The sequence below is a fragment of the Molothrus aeneus genome, chromosome 9, assembly GCF_037042795.1.
Source record: "Molothrus aeneus isolate 106 chromosome 9, BPBGC_Maene_1.0, whole genome shotgun sequence".
In the NCBI taxonomy this organism is placed as follows: Eukaryota; Metazoa; Chordata; class Aves; order Passeriformes; family Icteridae; genus Molothrus; species Molothrus aeneus.
In genome coordinates, this window is record NC_089654.1 from 20465929 (window position 1) to 20479386 (window position 13458).

At 38.9% G+C, this 13458-nt stretch overlaps 1 long non-coding RNA gene across 2 annotated transcripts in view; it reads right to left on the minus strand.

Annotated features, from left to right (window-relative positions):
* LOC136560240 (uncharacterized) overlaps positions 1 to 13458 on the minus strand; it is a 111743-nt gene that overhangs the window by 44699 nt on the left and 53586 nt on the right. For both annotated transcript variants that reach the window (XR_010784100.1, XR_010784099.1), the window contains exon 3: positions 2136 to 2212. This is a non-coding gene — a long non-coding RNA (uncharacterized lncRNA). The remainder of the gene's footprint in view (positions 1 to 2135; positions 2213 to 13458) is intronic.

Below are 13458 nucleotides of genomic sequence, written 5' to 3' on the forward strand. Positions count from 1 at the left end.
CTGTAAGGTGAAGTGTTGGTGGGCAGTGTCAGCCACTCTCCTGTATGGCAACATGAGGTGCAGGTCCCTAAGGGAGCTGTCAGCTCAGCCTGCAGCTGGGACAGGCAAACTGGGCATCCTGGGGCTATGGAACTTGCAACACTGGATCTGTCAAAGGAAAAGTTCAGAGGATCAAAACAGCCTGAAAAGTCAGGGAAGAGCTGCACGGCAACTCGCTAGCCTGGCAGTGCTGCTGCTGAAAGGGCTGGCTGGAATCTCTGCAATCTGGCCAGCTCTCCTGCCAGACCTGACTTCTACAAGGTGTTTTGATGTCATCTCTGTAATCTTGAGAAATATCATAGAGCCTTCATTTTCCAAGAAGAGACCACTTATGGAAATGGAAGTGAAAGCTGCAAGTCCAGAAATGCAAACTGGGAGAAAAATTTAAATCTATGTTACAGCAATCACAATTCACTCATCACAAAGCACCACAAGAAAGGGATGGAACTATCATTGTGGTCAGCTCAGTGAGAGTTTCTCTCAACAGGTAAAGAAGTCATAGAAGAAATGTTAGGTTGTCCCAAGGGTAGGACAGAATGTAATATGAAAACATGCATATCTTTTCATACATCACTGATTTTGTTTCTTCAAACACCGTTTCTGTCATTTTATCTAAGAAAGGTTATTAAAGGACTGAAGGAGCTCCAAAAATAATCAAAGGTTTGGAAAGACATTCACATAGCAAGACATTAAGTATTTGAAATTATTTCCTACAGAAAGCAAAGGAAGCAGAGGGAGCAATAGTGCATGAGTTTCTTAAAGAAACTTGGATAACTTCTCTCTTCCAGGCCTCACCAAAACCACTCATTAAATGAAATTAGACAGTATAAATTCTGGTACAAAATCTGGTAAGTGGCAGATGACAGAAAAGCAGCCTAAGCAAATACCACTAGAAGTTTGTTCTTATTATACCTCACCCTCTTCAGACTGAACATTTTGGGGCTGCTACAGAAGGAATCATTTGGATCTGGGCCTCAAATCTAAAATTAAATCTAATCTTAAATAAATAAATGAACCAGTAAGCAAAAATCACCAGCAGCAACCCCCAGATTTGGGAGTTAAAACTGTTTTTCAAAATCTCTCATGCTGCTACCGATTTGAATTATGCCATCCTTTTGTCATTACATGAGCTGTAATTTCCTAAAGTCTAATTCAATGAACAATCCCTAAAAACTGGACAAGTAACAAAAATTGCATGGCTTCTTGAATGCAAGGTAAAATGGAAAAATTCACATGTAATCTTAAATATACATCCAAATCCAATAAGTTATAAAAATAGAAAAGCTGATAAGAAACTGAACTATTATTGGCCAGCTGGAGGAAGCCAAGATTGAATACTGACAGTCACTACTGCTGAAAATGATAGTAATAGCAGTCTTTTCAAACTTTCAGTCTAGAAACTTCCTATTTCACCATCTATAGATTATAGAGGATGCTCCACAGACCATTTAAACTGTATTTTCAGAAGAATTTAGCATATATTAAAACAGTGAAATAAGTAGTAAAACACATAAAATACTTGCAGAGGATGAAGCATGTCTTGAAATCTGACCTTCCATTTATTTACTGGGATTATGGAACACTGCTTCTGAAAATTTCTTACAGTTTATTTCATTGAACACTTAAAATCACAAATTTGAGACGTTTTGTCCTTTGTCATATTTTTGCTTATATTGACATCAGTGCCAAATTTGCTGTCATGACTACAGTCTGTGCATCCAATGCTCTCTTTCATTAAAAATGTTAACGTGTACTATGACCTCTCTTCCAGTTATTGTGCTTACACACAATAAAAGTTGACAGTGGTTCAAAGGGGCACAGAGACACAACTGGGATCCCTGACAGGCTGGGTAGGGACAGTCTGCACCTGGCTGGCATTCAGGGGGGCTGTGGGCTGCTGCCCATGCCCTGTTCCCTGTATCCCAGCCTGTTGTTGGGACCTTTCCTCACAGCCAAACCTGCTTCTGTGACAAAGAGGATCAGGGAGACATTTTTCCCTCATGGGTACAGGTACATCTGAGATAGAGGGGCTGAGCACCCAGGTATCAAGTGTGGCAGTACCCATTCCAGACCTGACAGGATGTTTTTCACCTTACCTTCACTTCCCAGCATGTACAGCTCGCTGGAAATGTCCTGTAGAGGACCAGCAGTTGTCACCAAAGAGATTAAATACCTGTAAAGGGAGAAACACTGGGTTATATCTAAAAGGCACTAATTCAGGGGTGTGTGTGAGAGGGTGAAATTTACTTATGAACCTTGGAGTATGTGTGATTCTTTCTTTTTCAGACAACGATCCTCCTCAGAGAAGCACTAACTATGGAAAATACTCCTTAGTCAGTGAACTCAATCTACAAGTGAAAACAGAGACACAAATCTCAAATCATCCTATAGAACAAAGCAGTGACACTTCTCAACATTTTTTTCTTTCTTTTTTCTAGTGGATGGTGTGGGGGACAGGGTTGCAAAGAGTAGGGAAAAAAAACACAGCCAACACTGGAAATAAATTCCATTTATAAGATGACCACTGAAGAAAGCAGAATTTTCAAGCAGTAAAGCAGCTGCCAGTTCTATTTGTTACCCTCTTATGCTTACACCCAGATCTTGGTAAAGGATTTGAGAAAATGGAACATGGAATAGCAGCACTGGTATGACTGAGGCAGCCCCAATGTATAGGATGGACTGTTGACCTTCTCTAGCTGCCACATGGCCACCCAATCTCTCTATCACTCCCCCTTCTCAGCAGGACAGGGAGAAAATGAGATGAAAAACCTTGTGGGTGAGGATAAAGACAGGGGAATATCTTGCCAATTACTGTCATGGGCAAAACAGACTTACTTGAGGAAAATGAAATTAGTTAAACAATTAAAATAGATTTGGCTGGTGAGAATCAAAGACCAGAGTTAAAACAGTAGGACTGGCCTGTCTGCTCAGATGCCACAGACAGATCAAGAGTGGAATGCTGCCACAGGGTTAAGTCAAACTCCTCACCTCATCCACCCCCATGCATTAAACCATTTGCTCTTAAACTGCTTGGCAGCTCCTGCCTTTAAAATGAAGAATCTCTGATTTTGTTTCTAAGTAATGAAGTAGTGACTGCTGCCGTCATCCTGTCAGTCTCTTTCTAGGGCCAGGAGTGCCCTGGCTGACACTGTTCAATTAACCCATCATCAGAGGGTGCCACCAGAGTCCCACGCAGGCACACATTTATAAATGGCTCTCATGGATGCTCGCTGCACTCTGCAGAGGTAATAGGCAGCCCTCACGTCCTGAGGGCTCACTAAGTTTTGTTCTTTTCTCTGTGCCTATAACACTCCCTGTAATAGCATTCATTTTGTCCTCTCAGCACTAGCAATTCCTCTTCAATCAAAACAAGTGACCATAAGAAAGCATATTAGAGCTTTACACAACAGGCAGCAGGCACACTCCTTGCTACTGCTTTGAGGAAAACCCTGGAAATGGTCCAGATAACATTAATACAAATGATCTGTGTCCCTCTCTTACCATAAAGAGAATGATTGCAAACCACTTTGTTCATATGCAGCTTACACATAGATTTCTGAATAGTAATGAAATTTGATTTACCCCACTGTGAGGATACAACTGAAGGTAATAAAACATTTGAATTTAGTAATGCATTCAGTATTTTTCTTACTTGTAACTGTGGAAAGGAAGAACTCTGTTCAGATTTGATTTTAGGACTATTACCCTACCAAAGTTATTATTAGTAGCAGTTATCAAAATTATCTACCAGCTAAAGATGGTTCAAAAACCATGGGGCCACAGTCATGTCTGGCTCCAGAGATGTTTGTGGGTCTGTCTTCCTTGCTCCACAAAAGTGATATGATAGATGATACCACTCAGGCACAATGCCCTGTGGGCATTTGCAGCTAAAAAATCATTCGGTAAGAGAGCACTTTAAATCTAATTACAAAAAACATCTACATCCTGAATTTGGATAAACATGAATCTGCTTATCCTTTTGAAAAGATAAGAGCTTTTCTTTCTTCCAGAGACAATACTCAGCCCTGTGTGACAGGAAATATGCTAATATTTAGAAAGCTCCACCAATACCTAAGCAACACAGAAAACAAGGAATTATATTACTGAGATTTCTGGAGCATATTATTAACATTTTCTCACATAATTGGCCAAGAAAACAATCCCTGCCATGGGCCTCCTCATTATCTTTATGGTACACACTCAAAAATACTTAAGTTCATAATTCCCTTTCCTTTAGAAATATTTAGACAGAACAACAGAGAGGACCACAAAAATTGATCATGACTTCCAAGTGCGCTAATCTCAAATCACAGTTTCCTATTTTGATGATGCTTATCCTTAACTCTGAAATGCTATAATCACTGCTTTCCTCTCATGATATTCTTTACATTTACTTAAATATCAGCACATTACAACGCCTTGTCCTTTATTAGAGCACTACAAATCTTAATTTAAGGAGTGAGAGCTTTCCTTATTGACCTTATATGAAACTTTCCTTACTGATCTTATATATATAGGCTGTTCCTATTTGGATTTTACAGGAAGGGAAGTAAGGCAAAGAGAAAGGAGTCTCATGCAGTAGGATTGCACAGCTCATGGGAACCAGACCTAGCAACTAATTTCTCAGATGATAAAGTGAATTTGCACAATTGCCCTTGAAGGGGATACTCTGTGATTGGGGGTCCAAATCTTCCTGAAATGTTCACAGAAGGTTTAACAGTCACAGAAGAAGGCTCTGAAGTCACTGTCTCCCCTTATGCTTGTCCTCTTTATTTCTCAAGGCATGATACAAACAATGCTGAAACATTCCCAAAGGGCATCGTCAGTTTTGCAAAAGCCTCTAGCCTGCTGAAACGATTTGGCCAGAAAACTCCCACAAGAATAATCCCTTAAAGGCTTTTCCCAAATGAATTATGCCCTACAAGAAAGTTGAAGTCTACAGTCTCCTGTGCACTCAACTGAGACTCACTAACTCGTGCCAGTCTTGTGGAGGCCTGCAGGAGCCGTGGCAAACAGGTGGGAACGTGGAGAAGGGTTTCAGTAACTCACCCCAGCAATGCATTAACATGGATCCCTTCCTCAGACTCAAGTGCCAAGTTATCATGGACAGAAATTAGAAAGTTACATTAGAACCCAGGCCCACCCCCCCACCTTTTAGTAGCTTGGGAAATTAAATTGTTATAGTGAAACAATAAATCAAGATCCCTCCCCCCACTTTATTTTCATCACTTAATCAGGTTGACTTCCGAGGCAATCACTTTCCATACACATATGGCCAAAAAAGTGGTACAATATTGATAGATCTTTTCTCCCTTCCTATTATATTAAAAAAAAGTTTTATTATTAAGATATGAGTCAGTACATCCTGACTTTTTAATTTTAAAAGCTAGACTTTTAAAAATGTTAAAAATCCTTGATTCTAAAAACTACATCAGAGAATATTTCCATCTAAATACAATAATTATTCACACAAGAATTATTCTGTTATTCTTTTCTATTATTTTACAGGGGAAAGAAAAAAAACTAGCCAACTAGGCCAAGACAAAAGGCCAGTATTCCATGAAACAAAACCAGCAAGAATGCCCAAACTAATTCCAGACCTTTAATCTACTATTTGAGGATGACTGAAAACAGTCTTAGGTGACAGATTTCAGGTGAAACAAACTTTGCATTTGATCCACAACTTTTCTGAATAGAATTCATACTAAGAAAACCCCACAAAATGTATAACAGTAATACGAAATTACACTTCAAATGCACAACAATGCAAATTTTTAATTTGTACCCCAAAATCCATGAAAACTTTACTTGTTCCTTGCAGGAAGTGACTAACATGAAGGAAAAAGGCAGAGAAACTAATGCAAATTAACATTGTCTAAAGTGGAGAAGGATTATTAAACTCAGATGACACCAGCAGAACTTCACCTGTTCAGTGAAAGGGGTACAAGTCTCCAGGCACAACAGGAACCCACAGGCATTGCTCAGTTTTTACCATTGAGCATTCTAATTAGGAAGTGCTGTCTTTACCATAAATATATCTAAGCATTACACCAGAAACAATTTCCTCCTTAAAAATAAGCACATTTTAGTTATTAACACTCATCATTTAAATTTAACTGCCTTAATTTGAATTTCATTTCTATAATCCAAGCATTTTTGTTTTGCATTCAAATTATCAAATATATAGGAAAAAAGATCGAGTTAATTAGAGACGAAGTTATAATTTTAAGTCCAATTCCATGTTGCTCCTTGTAAAATCTTCCAACATCTTGCATTTGAGAGCTGCATTAGGATCTTCAGCTTCATATACTAAAATAAATTCAGATCAGCACAGAATTTCTCTTTTCTATAGCCTAAATGAATGTAGATATATTAAAATACTAGCAAATCATTTTAAGAAGAGATCAATTTCTTTTTTTACAGTTTCAACGTACAAACGAACTTATTGCCCATTATAGCACAAAAGATTTTTAAAAAATCTATATATACATAACAACTAATATCACAAGTTACAATTCAATCCATAAATCACATTTTTATCTTTGCATGGTACTTTATTTTCTATTCTTTAAATATTTTCTCAGTGACTGCAGATCATTGGAATAACTGAACCCCAATTCACAGCCTCCAGGTGCCAAAGGAAAGAACTTCTCCTGCTATTTCCCTAGATGATTAATAAATTGTCCTATAGGTTTGCCAAGGCATAGGAAAATACATTAAAATGTGTATTGTTACAAGTTCAGAGCTGTGTAAAACTTATCCAGCACAACAGAGATGTGGGATTAACCTGTTCTGAAATCTAGCATGGAGACTCTTCTATGAAAATTACTGAAGGATAATGATTGTCAAAAAGTTTTAAACCACTCAACCTGAGACATCAGCAAAGATTTAAGATAAGACCTTAGTATTGCAAACAGCAACTTGTAGAAAGACTGAGCTGACAGGCGCTGCTAAACATTCTTTGAAGGATCAGCAGCAACAACGTGGCCAGAAGAACACTCCTGGAAAACCACAACCCTGGAGCTCCTCAGTGCTGCACTTCCAATGCCCAGCATCAGCTGGGATTGTGACCCACTGAAGGGATAATCCCCTTCCTCACATACACACACTAGAATACCTGGCAAGGGTATCTAATCCTCCAATGAATACAAATAAAAGCCTCTGAGATCACAATTGATTTTATATTAGACCAACAATTTGATGAACATATGGATGCATGTCATTCTCTGAAATCCGTTCTGAAGTAACAACCCTGCAAATGGAATACTCTGATCCTGTAGGTGATATGAAGGTGAACAGACATGAAAATGCCATTCCTTTGGTTTTTCTAGGCTCCAAAATTATAGATGTACAGAGGTAGGACTGTCCTATCTTAACTTTAGTATGTTACAATTTCTCTTTAAAAGATTTCATCTTTCCAGGAAAGACTTCATTGAAGCATATTGTCTGATGCCATCTTCAGATCAATTCTAACATTTTAAGATTTGGATTACCCTCATAGCTGTCCTTTGAAATGAGTTTGCTGCTATGGCAGATTTTATTTCATAACAACTAATTTTAAAAATGCCAAAAAATATTTTACAAAATGTGGTTTAAGACTGAGTTAAAACTGAGTCCATATGGAAAGTGACAAGTTCTAGTGCGTGAAATATGCCTGTACATTAAACAGCTTGCAGGAAAAATGTACTATATTTTCATTAAATATACACTTTTATTAAATATATACTTCTATTATGTTAGAACAGTCTAATAAAAAAAATCAAAAGTTTTTTTAAAGGACATATTCTATAAACTATTTAAGAAATACAGAATTTGTAATAAGGCAGAGACTGTAATACATATGTGAATAACCAACCCCAATGTAGCCATCATTTGAAATAAAGAAAAGGAAAAAGATATGGCACTAACAAGACTCAGGTCCCAAGAAATTATTTCTCCTGCTTGTGGCTGGGAAACCAAGCACACCTGAGGCAGCAGGCTGTGCTCTCTCCTTTCCTTGCTCCATGGCCTGAGTGCCTGTGCACACTTGCCATGTCCTGCAGAAACATGCTCCATTGCCCTGTAAGCCCTGGCAGCTCCACATCTGCACAGGGACTGGGAGCAGCACGCAGGGATCTCCCTGCCCTGAGAACAGGGGTCAGCCCTGCCACACCGAGGCCCTTTATAAAAGGGGACGTGGAAAGAGGCTGTGAGCGCAGCCCTGGCTGCTTTCAGGACTCCATGGAGTGTTTTAACAACAGCATTTAAATTGAGGCCAATGCCTAGAAAGGCTGATCTGGAACAGAGCTGAATGGACAAAATAGGTATTTATTGAAAGGCCTTAAAGGGATACACCCTGGCAGCACATGAGCCTGGCCAGGGCTACACCCAGGTTGAATCCAAGATGGATCCCAGTCACAAGATTTTACACTTTTATAAGTTTTGGTTCATCTACATATTGGTTTCAATTGTCCAATTACAGCTCCAGGTCATGAAATCTCAACCCCTGTCTTGCCCCCTTCTCTTTGCATAGTTATGCTTTTTGCATAACAGTTATCCTTAATTTTCTGCAGGGAAGGGATATGATTTTCACTAAAAACGCTTTAAGAGAACCTACTAATAATAAATATGAAGTTTCAGAGTTAAATGCCAGGCAGCAGAGAATCTGAAAAATATTAAAGCTAAAGCCCTAGGCATTGAGGCTCTGTGCACTTTGGTGCAGGGGTACAACAGACATTGCAGCAGCAGCCTGGCAACTGCAACAGGCAATTTCCTGTGTACAACTTCACCATGAGGATTATTAGCCAGCTAATACAGCTCTGTAATTAAGAATACCTGTTTCCTGGGGAACTGGTATAATTATTTTTGGCCCTTTTCCCAAGTTTTGCTGCAGTTTATGGCTTAGTAGAAGGGAAGCGCTTTGTGTTTTTTCTTCTGTTGTTGCTGTCATTCTTTTTTTTTTCTTTAACATTTTAAAAGTCATCTCTCTGAATACCATTTACAATCTGAGATTGTTTTTCAGTGCCACCTGCACATCTCTTGTATACAATATACTCATGCAGTCACTACACGAGCCACACTTGTTTTCAGGTCTCACACACTAATGCTCTGGTATATCAGTGGGACCTGCAAGAGCACCTGAGGATACAAAACATTAGTGAGAGTATAATGACCATTATGTGCAACATTAAAGTAACTCTTCACTGTCCAAATCTTGGCCTTTTGTGCTGCATAGTTTTATGAAATTACAAATTTACGTTATTGAGTTTTCCTACGCCCTCTATATAAAAATTTCTTGTGATAAAGCACAACTTATTGCAATAGTGTTTGAGGAAAATAGGGGGCTATGCCTTTCTCCCCACCCAAGAGGACTGACACATGTTGCATTCAGGGAAAAGTAGAGGTCAGGGGATGCTTTACTGCAGCACAGCTGAATCACCTGTGCTAGGTGAGCTGAACTATGGGAGCAGAAACTCCAGCAAGGCTGGAGACTGACAGGAGAATCAGGGAACCAAAATCAGCTCTGTAGCCCTCCTCCTGCACCAAAGAGTAAAAATCTGTTATTAGGCCTCTCACCGAAGAGAATTGGTAATCAAGTTACAAAGTTGCGTGTAAAATTTTCAGCCCAGAGTGCAGTGATGCAGAGGAATCCAATGCAGGAGGAGAAGCATACAGTGACAGAGTGTATTACTCTAAAATCTCTCCTATGATCCTGCTAATCATGCCAGACTACAGCTCATAATTTAAATTATTCATTGGGGAAGAATAAAAGTTTAATCAATAAAACCAGGGTCAAGTCACCCATACTAGAGGTTCAGGAAAAGAAGATGCCTTGAAACTCAGCTGTAAAATATTGTATGTTTTGAACCTTAATATCTCCCCTTGCTCCTATATTCATTAATAATAATAACCCACCACCTCACCTGACCTTTGCCTTCACTGGTTTGAAAGACAGTTTATGAAAAACTTTAGCATCACTGCATTTCTTTACCACTACTTCAGTACTAACAGTACCTCCAAGAATACTTAATGTTACAAAGACAGCTCTTGATCTTCTTCCAGAGCTATGTGTAAAACATCAGTTATAATAAAAAAAGCTTCAAAAGAGAAAGATATTCAAAAAGGCGGTCACCACTGTTTACTTTTTGTCTTCTGTTTGATGCTTAAGTGCTACAGCACCAGATTGCAACGTGCATTGATACTCCATCTTTTCATAATTGGCAGGGCCATAGGCAAGTGTTAAAATATTCTGTGTAGCTGTGATTGTAGTGCTGATCGATCATTCTCCAAGGCTGCAGGAAAAGCTGGCAGTTAAAGTCACTGCATAGAGCAATCATAGCAGCGCTGACAGGCTGCTGTCAAGTAGGCAGGGGCATTCTGGAGACAGATAGCACAAATGCCAAATCTGAGACAAATGCTCTTGGAATAAGTAATAAATCATATTAGCTGTCTGATGCTTCTCCTTGGTGTATTGATCGTGATTAAAATAAACTAATTAGAATCATAATCATGATGCAGTGATACAGGAAACAAAGAGGTGAGCTATGCAACATATTCATGAAGTGTTTTGTAGCAGTCAAGCCACACCACTTTCTATCTTCCCCACTTATCAGCCAATTACAGCAAGTAGCACATTTCACATCAGGCTATAGAAACATCAAACAGAAGCCTGGATATATAGCCCTCCCCTCTTAACAACTGCACATGGGTGCTATATTAAGATCTCAATTTGGGCTGCACTTCCAGGGAAACTACAGGAGCCATTTGAAGGTGAAGTGTAGAAAGTGGATTCCAGTGGATTTCCTGCTAGAAAGTAGCCTTCCTGCAGGGCCACAGGGGACACAAACACAGTCTCAGCCTCCCTGCAACCCCCAGGCCAGGAGCCAGAGGTGAGGACAAACTATAGCCAGGCAAAAGTACAGAGGAGGTACATGGGACTCCTCTGCAGCAGGAGGGGCCTGCAGGAAGGCAGTGCCTTGCAATGGGGATTTTACTTCTGTGACTTGACCAGGCATATATCTAGAGTCATTTTGAGATAGCCAGGATCAGACAGCACTGATGATGCAGTTAGATATGCAGAAGTTTGTGCTTTCTTGCATTAAAATCCTTATAATTCATGTCATACTATATTGAGATGCATTTGGCAATTTTGTGATATTCTATATCCATCCAGCACAACCTGAAATATTTAACACTTTTCCATGCCATGCCATGCAGAAGAAAATAGAGCAGTTACCGAGCATAGTTGACTAAATACCCTTACCCATACTAAGAACACCATGATAAGTTTAAACAACCTTTCAGAACTCCTGGAATAACTCCCAAAACCAGCTCTTTTGAATTTCTAGCACCCAAATATTTTCAGTTCCCTGACACGGATATTCAAGATACACAAAATACAAGGATGGCCCAATGGATGGTTGAAAAAGGATCAGAGAAGCAACTTGCATCTGGAAGTAGATGCCATGCATCAGTCATGAGAATTTTTACATTTAATAGGGTCTGTATTTTGTTCTGAACCAATGACTCTATATTACATCTTCATCCTCTTTTCATGCCAATTTTACACTGACTTAACTCTATTAACATATCCCTTACCTTTAAATGGCTTATTTCAGATTCACATTAAAGTAGATGAGACAGAAGTCAGTGCTTCCTGGGGCTGGCTCCTAATACATTGTTGATGCTGTCATCAACAGCTTAGAATAAATATTTTCCTGCTTTATTTAGCCTGACACTTCATTTTATCTACTAAAGGTATAATATAAAAGACATTCAGATTAACATGCAGATTTGTAAAAACTAGAAGATCTACAGTAAATTTAATCTCTGCTAAACGTATGTGCAGGGCAGTGGTAGTATCAATGTTAAATCATTCACACAACTTCAGTTATGCAATTCTACACAGATTTCACGTGTGCTAATTTCTCAGCAACTGTAATTGCCCGTTTTTAAAAGGTCACAGAATTTCATATCCCATCTCACTTAACGGAGCAACCAATGAAGACAATGTAATGTTAGGATTTTACCTGCTTGGCCAAAAAATTCTAACTCATCTGCCTTCAGGAAGGAACATTCTATCTTCCATCTCTACTCAGCCATTCTGAAAAGATGCTGATTAGTTAAGTGATTAATGTCCATAGTCACTTCTCTGGGTAGCTAAATTGGATCTAAGTGACTAAGTGAAGGCATTGCTATTTGAACTGATTGGGTCCAAATCTAACTACAAAGTAATTGACAATAGAGTGGAAGGTAGCTGCAACTAAAAAACTGGTCTGCAACAAAATTAAAATAGAGGTAGCAATTCAAGTAAATCTTCACAAGACATGCAGATAAAATTGAACCTTAGGGGTTCTGTTGTGAATCCTGAGACCACATAACACTAAGCAGGAGTGTGAGTAATCCTACCTGATCTGAAACACAGAAAGAGCCTGAAAACCCTAGAGGTAGGATGCCCTTCCTTTCTCTCCACTACTGATCAGTGTCCCTGGAACAAAGCCAGTCAGGCTCACAGCTCCTCCTCATCCTCTTCTCTCTCCCCAAGCCCTTGCAGTGCAGCATGTTTAGGGTCCCCAGGCTGCAAGGCTGGATGTCTTTGTGTGTTGGGAAACAAAGGGAAAACAAAGGAGTTTCCTGCGTAAATATGATTTAGCCCCAAGTACAGTGGAACTGTTTCCATTCTTCATGTTTGTGGTGGTTTGTAATCCGCTAACATAAGTAACTGTGTGACAAAGCTAATGAGATTGATTAACTCAGAGGAGAATGAGGCTATATAAGATACACATGTTTTTATCTATATTGCATTTTGTTCATTTAGATACGAAATCAAAAAAGGAGCTGTTTTCCACATCATAGGAAGCAGCATCACAGAAATGTTCTCCATGATTTTTATAATGGCATAACTAGACTTATATCACAAAAATCAGATTAGTGTAGATAACCTATTAAGATCAGGGAATTTATTTAATTGAGGTAAAAAACTACATTTTGGCTTTTATCAGTTGTGCCACAAAGAAAGAAAAGTAGAAAGAAAAAAAGAAATTGAAAAATGAAATAAAACATATATCTGCATATTTAGAATTTAAAAGGCACAGTTTTTACTGGCATGCTTCCTGTTGCAATTCCAAATTTTAGATCTTGTAACAGTTTCATAGGTGTCAAAGTTGAGGTCAATGAAGCTCTACTGGCGTTTATCTACCAAACAGGTCAGGATGACCACAAAAGCAGAACCACACAAATTATTAAAATGGAAGTTGAACTTTGAACCCTCAAGGCCAGGGGTTTTGGTTTTTTTGTTGTGTCCTGCTCTCCCACACCTAAAAAGGCCAGCATTCAGCTACTTGACTTCAATTAAAAGATCAATTTTCCAAACTACAAAAATAAGCTCCCTCACAAGAGCAAAAAACTTCCAATCTGTTTTGGAACTAGACAAACCAAAAT